The sequence below is a fragment of the Tetrao urogallus genome (assembly GCF_951394365.1).
Source record: "Tetrao urogallus genome assembly, chromosome: 7".
In the NCBI taxonomy this organism is placed as follows: domain Eukaryota; kingdom Metazoa; phylum Chordata; class Aves; order Galliformes; family Phasianidae; genus Tetrao; species Tetrao urogallus.
Window position 1 is genome coordinate 3,461,548 of NC_136820.1, and position 9,239 is coordinate 3,470,786.

A 9,239-nucleotide genomic window follows, 5' to 3' on the forward strand; every position below is an offset into this window, starting at 1 on the left:
ATTCCGTCCATCTTGGGTTCTACTGGTGAAACAGCAACAGTGGCCACTACAGGAGACGTGACAGGATTTAAAACTTAGAAAATAATTACAAAGAAAACCACAACAGAACAGTCAGGTAACGGTGACCTAATTTCCCAAACTGTCTTTCTGCCAACCACAACTTTAGGGTTTCACAGACCTTGGTGCATTATCAGCTTGCTCTAAAAATGCCTTATCTGCAAACCAGAAATGAGCATATCGCAGCTTTCAGACAAGCACCATCCAAAACAAATGGAAGAATGCCACAAACTTGCATCCCCCCGAGTAAAAAGCCAGAAACTTTATTATTCATACCAAACTCTTACACACAAAAGCTCCTATGTCTTTTAAAATACCTTAGCTCTCAGTCCATCACAACCACAACGCGTCACACAAATGGGCCATGCTCAGACCCCTACAATACAGACTTAACCTTCAGTGTATCGTGCCAGAAAAGCGTTCATTTCACTGCCACTTGGAATCAGGTCACGAGAAGAGTGGTAACACTACAGCCAGAATGCTGAAAATCACCTGTGGAGAGGAAGTTTTGGACACAACACGCCGTAAGAATGACATGCTGTGGAAATGCAGAAAGCTGCTTGCTTGAGCTGCGCTGCTGGAATGAGGCACAAGAGGTCAGTGAGCAAAGCCTCTGGAATTCCCTGAGGACGGCACTGCAGCGGGGAGAAGGAACTTGGGGACGTTGTGCACTCAGTGCTAAGCAGCACTCAAGGGATTCTGCACCAGACAACAGGTCAGGCGCAGGGCCTTGGAAAAAGATCTAAAGTGGAGCCTGTATAACAGAGTTCAGAGCCAGAGCCAAAGGGCACCGAAAGTGAAAACACTGCAGGGCGGTGTGAAATGAGGTGAGCAGCAATCCAGAGACCACTTCAAATCCCTTAAAAATATACAGAGGGACTCATTGAATTACACACTGGACACAGCCAAGAGCAGCTTTGGTTTGCTCTTCTCTTCCCTGTTTCAGCTCGTTACATTTGCACATCATGTTACTGTTACAAAACAACCACAAAACCCACCAAAAAATGCAACTAAGCTGAACAAGGACTGGATCAGTGAAGGACCAGAGCCATCGCAGCTGTGCTGCACAGCCCACCCTGCACAGCCACAGTGTCAGCACTCAGCCACAACCCGCCGTGCTGCTCAGCAGAGGGCTTCAGCCCTACGTTACACTGCTCACAAAGGGGTTCTGCTGAAAGCCAGGGAAGCAGCAGACGTGCAGGCAGGAAAAGCTCCTCCATCCTTAATATGGCTCACGACCAGATACGGGACTGAGAAATTGCACTGTGATACCCCAGAATCAGTAACAAGCAAAGCACGTGGTCATTCTTACAGCAGGTCCAGAAATGAAAGAGCAGCGTAAAAAGAAACACAGAGGTGAACAGATTTGCTTCAGTGCTTGCTTAACTCAGGCAAACCTAATTTGGAGAAGAAAACTGAAGTTTGTAACTGAGCTTGGAGGGATTTACTAAACAGCAGGTCAGCCTGGATCCAGCTGAGCTCCTGGATCAGCTGTTTTCTGTTGGCCCAACCTCCTGTGAAAAGCCAACAGCAGAAATCCAGCTCCAAGGGCTCAGAAAGAATAAATGACAGAGAGCCCAGGCAACCTCAATTGTTTTTTGTTTTTTTTTTTTTTTCCAGGAAAGATGTGAAGAACAAAGTTGTTCCAAAAACTGTCCTCAGTTTTCCTTGTTCCACTACCAAGGCGACAAAAAGCATCACCTTCTCTCATGTGCACTGAGTTCAGTCCCTCAAATGCTGTGGACACTGACATCGTTTGACAGAAAACACCTTCTTAACACAGAACATTTCTTGCCTCCAGCCAAGCATCAGCAAAGCCTCTCGCCTCCCTCAGAATCCTCCTCCTGAATTGCAGCCCTGAGCTCCCTACCATGCTGCTGCACTTTGCCAGGTGATCATTATTCAGCAGAACTGCCATGGGAGCAGAGGAAGACACTTCTCATCACTTCCCAGCTTCTAAGCACACGTTTTAAGTCAGCTGTTTGGCTTTTCTCCAGCTTTACTTCAAGCCTCGGGCACAGATGTCCCTGGATCTGTCGGGTGTTACTAACACTGCTAATGCAACATTTAAAGGCTGCTGCATGAACAGGAAACTGGGATCTATTTGTGCCCACATTCCTCAGCTTGCTCCAGCAAACAAATCCCTTGATAACAACAAGGCACGTTAGGTTCACTTTTCCACTTAAAGGAAATAGGCAAAACTCAGTGCTAAGCTTCCAGCAAAATTTGCACTGCATTCCTTTTGTTAAGCAGCTCTTGCAGAGACAGTTACCCAGCAGTGGAAATAAAGCTGGGCAAGGAAACAAACCTGCAAGAGCCAAGTCCTACTTGTCACACTGCCAGTGAGACACTGGATCACCGCATCCCAAGAGCCAACTTCAGAGCAAGCAGGCACCAACCTGTGAACCTCATGAAAACCAAACACCAACATCACATTCTATGCACATGCATGCACAGCCCTGTCTTGTCTGGATTTGAGAAACAAGGTCCTGAGGTAAGGTGGATTGGAACAGCTTTTCTTCTGAATAACACCACAGGGACATGCTCCTGCTTAAGTACAATGAACAGAGTTCTCTGCAGAACAGCCCAGGCTCTTCCACTGTCACACCAGGCAGACCAGAACTGTGACAGCTCTGTGCTGAAGAACTCCAGCTTTCATTTCAGCCACCAGCAGTAATTCCTCCCAATGCGTACATCCCATAAGATCAAAACCTACAGCATCAGGAAAATCCTATTTCAGTCTTTAGAGAACGCAGCAAGCCTTAAAGTTGCATCCAGGAAACTTCTGATGCTTAACGTGTGTTTCCACGTGAGCCCATGGGGTACGTGCACAAACCCCACTGCTTGTTAGCAGGACTGGAAACCCTGGTTTGAAAACACACCCAGAGTGTTCTGGCGCTAGCAGAAACACTGACAGATCTCAAATGCATTGTAATAAATTCCTTCTCAGAAAATACTGGCCTGCTAACTGTTGCCCAGGATTCTTGTCAGTCAGGAGCAGTGAATCCCTTGTCTCATTCACCATCTGGGCAGCACTCTCGGTTCGTCACAAGAACAGGACGTTGCACCATCCCACCTCATGGCAGAAGAGTGAATTACAGAGACACTGCAAGACTCAACTGCACACAACGCACATAATATGGAAAGAGACAGCCCGTATTCCAACAAGCTTTAGTCCCCCTGACAATTAACATCCACACGAGCTCGTGGGTTTGAAATGTCACTGTCTGGCCAATGAATCAGCCAGTGAGATATTCCAGCCTGCGTTTCTGATCCACCTGGTGAGGCAGCACAACAGCTTTAAGTACCAAGGATCTGCCAGGGGCTTTAGTTTAGAAATACCGATAACCCCACCATGCAATCCCATCCTCACCGTTCTGCCAACCAGCAGAACAAAATGCTCATGGGTAAAAGCCAAAGGGACGTGAAAAAGCCTTTTGATTTTGCTGAACAGCCACACACCATCTGCATGAGCACTGCAGAAAATCTGCAGAAAAACGAGCTGTCAGTCAGCTTCTGTATCACATCCATGCTGGATGTATCACAGCCATCCTGGGCTGCTTCTGCCACCAGCTCTTCCATGCACCTTTCCTGAGACACAAGCCTGTGAATGCTGAAACACATGAACAATTCTGCTCACCTGGGTATTCCTGTGGCTTGCTCTGCTAGCCAAAGTACACGATTTGAACCAAAGGCAAAAACGTCTTATTCTATGCTTGCCAGACCTCTGGACATAACCTGAGACTCTTGCACCTGAGAAGGGAAGACGTAATAAACGTTTTTGTCTTGCTCTCCCCATCTCAGAACTGGAAACACTGGTGAACAGCCACACATTAGAAGTTCTCAGGACAATAAAAAGCAGCACTCAAGTTGCCACATCCTCCCCAAGACGAGCGTGCTTTTATTGGGGTAGATGAGAAAACAACGTGAAATAAGACCTGGACAACAAATACAGCAGATGTAAGATATGAAGATATCATCAAGGAATGTCTCACTTTTCAGTCAGCAGCTGAGCTGCCTAAACGGAGGACATGGTTTAGTGGACATGGTAGTGATGGCTGCACTAGATGACTTCAGAGGGCTTCTCAGCCTTAGTAGCTCTACGATTCTAAATTACACCTGAAAAAATGTTTCAACCCATTCTAACAAAACGTAGAGGAAGAATGAACACAAACAGTAAGGAAATAGTGTCAGCACTCTTAGTCAGGTGTTTTGCAGCTCCTAGCCAAGGCCCACCAAAGTCAGTAGATGAGCACATTCTTACTGCTGTAACAGCATTTCCTTTTCCAATCCTCTACTTTCCTTGTGAGAGCAAAACTGGACCAGCTCAGAACCTCGTGCTGTAAAGCTGAGCCTTCCACAGAGAAACTGAAGTAGTTTCCCAGACCATCATACAGTCCATTATTTGCCAGCTGTGAACAGCTGTGCTCTGAGATAAAGAGGTTTCCAGCTCTCCAGATCGGAGCATTACTTGCAACAGCATCTCAAAAACAGGCCCAACTGGGGAGAACTCAGAGCGAAAGAAGGAAGGAAGTCCTGCAGGACACGGCGGCACCTGACGGCCAAACTCGTGATGTTCCATGAGGGCTGAATGAGGAGGGAGAGGGAGGAAAGGGAAATGGGCTCGAACCACAACTCTGCACACAGCTAACACGGCCCTTCCAGAGCCCTTCATGGAGAAACAGCGCGTGAACCTTCATCACCCTCATCCAGCAGGGACGAAACTGCGGAAGAGAAGAGGGGGACTTTCCCAAGATCAAAACAGCACTGTGGGGAAAGGAAAGCTCACACAGCAAGTTGAACAGCCTCTCCAATGGTGCTGGTGTTACCATCCCTGTTTTTCCATCAGGAAAGAAGTGGGCCACCACACAGTCCCTTTTCTGACACAGCAAAGGACGCTGAACTTGGGAGTTGAGAGGAGAGGAAGGGATGGAGAGGAATGACAAGCCTAGAATCAAACCTTTGATGCTCATTTGTGATGTTGTACAGAAACTGCATTTCAAGTTGCAATGATTACTGATTTCTTAATGCTGCACATCTTTACAGTCCCCTCAGATACATCAATCTTAGGATAATAATTATAAACCTGTCAGACCACAGAGCATTGTGACTGAGTAGAAACTTATCGCCATCTGCTGGGAAATGACCAGTGCTCTGTTTCTCCCTCTCCAACCACATCATAGTGTGGCAAGCAGCTACTGAAAAGTACAGGCTACTATAAAGCAAAGTTTGCCATAGCCACAGGACACACCTCCAGCCAACTTTTATTAGATGGACTCCAACTGCTGCCCTTAAGACAACACTTAATCCATCAACGAACAAGTTCATTAGTTATTAGAATCCTTTATTTTATTTTTATCATGGTATTGCAGCAGTCACAGCACAGAGAGAGGCAAGGTACATTCACAAACCCCTCTGCACACACTATTTCTGCCTGCTGGCCTACGGTCAAATGTTTCCACAGCTAAATACTTTTATTTAGGGAAGGTTCTCATGGAACAGTTGAATAACCAAACTACCAGGAAGACTCCCACTGACTTCAAGAGCGGACAGACCAAACACTGGAGACTGGGCACTGCAGAAGTTTGCAACTCACTCTAAAACAAACTCCAGTTCCCACAGCCTGTACAAGGCACAGGAACATGGAACACTGTCGGTTTGGTGGTTCCCACCCAGTAACATCACCTGCCTCCAGCCCCCTGCTTGACCCAAGGCATGATGCAAGGCTGCAGCCCAACGCCAGTCATGGTGATCTGCAGGAGGGCTGGCTGTGAAGCCGTCGTCTCCCAGCTGCTGGCCCCAGCTCTCTGCAAGGCCTGACCCCTTAGCACAGCCATTTACAGACCTGCTAGCTCCAGCCAGTAGCACAGCTCAGCGTGCTCCTTGCCCTCTTAAGGAGCACCAGCAGTCCCCAGCCTTGCTCAGCCATCACCTTCTCAGTGTGAGACCACGCACTGCACCACATTACGGAACTGATCCAAGCTAAAAACGCCCTATTTCATTTTTGTCTCTTCACTTCAAAAACAAACCTGACAGTATGACTCTGCTTATATGTGTGCCTAGAGAACAGTCATCGCTGACAGAAGGGCACGAGGACACTTGGCAGTCCTAACATCTTCAAACAGCCTTACAGAAATGTCCCAAGGTAACGAGTGGCAGCCCACAAGTCCCGTCCCATTAAAGCACGTCCAGTTTAAAACCTAGCACACACCAGTTGTTCCAGCTCCTGTGATACTGCTGGGTGCAGTTTGCTTCAGTGCAGAGCTGCAGTTACACCTCGCTAAGCACCAGGCCCCCTCATACCCAGTGCTGAGTCTCACTGCAAGCAGTGGGCAACAGTGCTCATAGAAACCAGGGGCAAGAATTTAAGAGGAAAGGCAAACTATTCCTCAGCTGTAAACTGGCTGTTCTCTTCCATGCCTGAACATTTCATACACTAACGTGGCCAGTCAACATCCCTCAAGACTAAGCTTTTCACTGCCCAGATCTTGCCTCCAAGATACAGGTCTGCTCCAATATGGGTAGAAACAGATGGAGAAGCTCAAATTGGGAACTGGGGATCAGGTCCCAGATTATTCCTGAGGAAGTCCTCCAGCTACACAGCACAGTATCAGCACCTTAACTTCCATTTGTCTAAAAGGCTACAATTCAATTAGTGCAGCAAATCTTCCCTTTTCTGATAACCTCCCCTGGTCCAGCACCTACATGTAGCCACCACAGGAAAGCAAGAACATCCCTAATAAATCTTATCTACCAAAAAGGTGGCTAGCAAACAAAAAAAAACATGAAAGAAAGCACCCTCCAGGGTACACAGGCCACAGAAACTAAAAGCAAAGGGCCCAAAGCACAGCACTCGCCATCAGCATCAATTAGCAGCAAAGCAGGGTTTGGCAAAACAAGGGCCTCTTCAGAGCTGCTATAGGGCAAGGATGAAATCACAGAATTAAAAACAAAATCCCCACACACACATTGATATTCAGAGGCAATTAGTTTCAGCTTACAGTCAGCCCACACGCATCTTACTGCAGCAGCTCTTAGAGCAATCCTGTTCACAACTGGAAATGGATTGCATCCTCACAGCTCCACCATCCACGTCATGCAGAGCAAACTGTCAAACACGGAATCACAAAATGGTTCTTGTAAGGTACCCAACTTCAGCGTAAGGATCCGACCTACTTTATTACTGAATTATTGCTCCCACACAAGTTTCCATCACAGATATCCATCAGTGCTGACATTTTTACACCAGTGAGGTATTCTCAGATACATATACTCTTCTTCCCCATCTTAAAGATGCATTGAGCAGATTTGCCCCTCCGGGTACCTCCTGATGGCTGCATTCCCCACCCAGGAAGACCAAACAGAGGCCCACAAGCAAGGCTGGCCAGTGGAGCAATGTGCCAGCCCCACGGCCCTGGCACAGCCCCTCTGGGGGGTGGCCCGGCACCCGCTGCGCCCACAGTGAAGCCTGCAAGTGCCTCTTTTCCAGCTTTTACTCCAAAGGCAACCACCCCATCACGTCTCTGCTGGCCAAGAAGAAGCTGCTGGCCCAGGTGAGTGAGGCAGAGTCCTGCCACTAACAGCACTGCCTGGAGGGCAATGGGGCGGTGAGCAGCACTCACCCCAACCCAGAGCCCAGCCAGCTGGCAGCCAACCCCCATTTCAAGGAGCAGAGGAGCCCGGAGACACAAGGATTGAAGGACGCATCCAGGGGAGGCTGGAGTGAGGCAGGACCCATGGCAGTGCTCCCCTGGCAGGACAGACAGCCTTACCCAAGAGCTGAGGATGGGGGCCCTGCACCCGCTGTCTTCACCGGCTTCTTACACGCATACTGCAATCAGCTGCTGAAACACATCAGCTGCCACCCCTTTGGGGGACACTTCTGCAACTTGAAGGATTTCTTGGAACCACAACCCGAGGACACGGAGGATGACTGGGAGCAGCCCAAGACCTGTGAACCAAAGCGTGGAGCAGAGAGAGCCTGCAGCCAGCCACCTCTGCTGCTGTCAAAGCCTGCTGGGTGCCCCCTGGGGCCGGCTTCAGCCCACTGGCACAGAGCCCCACACCACCCACAGCCAAGTGGAACAGGACGAGGCAGCCTTGGGCCTGCAGGCTGTTCCCCCCTTTGTCCGTGAAACTGATGGCAGGGGAAAGGGCACTGGCTCACCCAGGGGACACCAAGAATTGGCTGAACCCAAAGCCATCGCTCCCAGACCCAGCTGTGCCATTCCACTCACCCCAGTGCCTCAGCCCAAAACATTTACAAGAGAGAGATGCTGCATTTCCTCATCAACTTCAGCAACCCCCTGGAGCACCTGAAAATCAGGCAGCCACACCAAAGCCACCTCTCTCCATTATCTCCATTATTCCTGCTTTCCCCAGCCCTGCGATAACCAGCTTGCACAGCCCTCCAACCCCACGCACCACCAACACCCCACAAGGGCTCACTGCAGCACCAGCTCTACCCCACAGCGACGGGGCACAGCCAGCACACCTACAGCACTCCACACACCTCCGCTTCCCACTGCAGCGCCAAGCTGCTGCCTTGCTCTGCATCAGCCCTGGCCCCTCAGAGAGGCAGCAGCGGGATGCCGCAGCACTGGGATGCTGTCAGAGCTGCTGTGGCCCATGGCCACAATGAGCTGGACCGTGTCATGTTTTAAAAAGATAAGGGAGCACAATGAGTTGCAGAGGTTTTCTTGCTAGAGATGCTGTGCCCCTGTGCAGTTCTGTAGAGCCAACACAGACATGCAGTGGATGTTCCCATCTTGCCATGCTGTGTCCAGGAGGCTCCGCAGCTCCCTGGTACAAAGCCCCTGCTCCCTCCTACAAAACCATGCCATTTTAGTTCTCAGGTATGCTGCCTTATAGCAGGGGCTACTGAGGTTATAAAGGGCTCAGGACAGCAGCAAGCATCCATGGGAAGCACAACGGCTGCTCCGAAAGGGGTGCTGGACAGTAGCATCCAAAACAAACCTCACCAGATGGTCCCAGCTGGTGGTGTGTGGGGTATGCTTGATTCCTGGAATTAGGGCTAGGTTGCAGGGGAAAAACAGCTTCACCTTAGCAGGTGTGTTGCCTGAGAGTTTCCTGCACAAACCGAGACTTACCTCTGGGTTTTTTTCTGCATTGTTTTTGGCATCTTTATTCCAGCCCCAGGGTTCACAGCTGTTTCCTGGAGC

The 9,239-nt window shown here is 49.4% G+C and overlaps 1 pseudogene across 1 annotated transcript; it reads left to right on the forward strand.

Annotated features, from left to right (window-relative positions):
* Positions 1–7,387: 7,387 nt before the first annotated feature.
* LOC306948770 (AT-rich interactive domain-containing protein 5A-like) lies at positions 7,388–8,720 on the forward strand (annotated as a pseudogene). Its single transcript has one exon. The product of its transcript is annotated as an AT-rich interactive domain-containing protein 5A-like (transcript).
* The last annotated feature ends 519 nt before the right edge of the window (positions 8,721–9,239 follow it).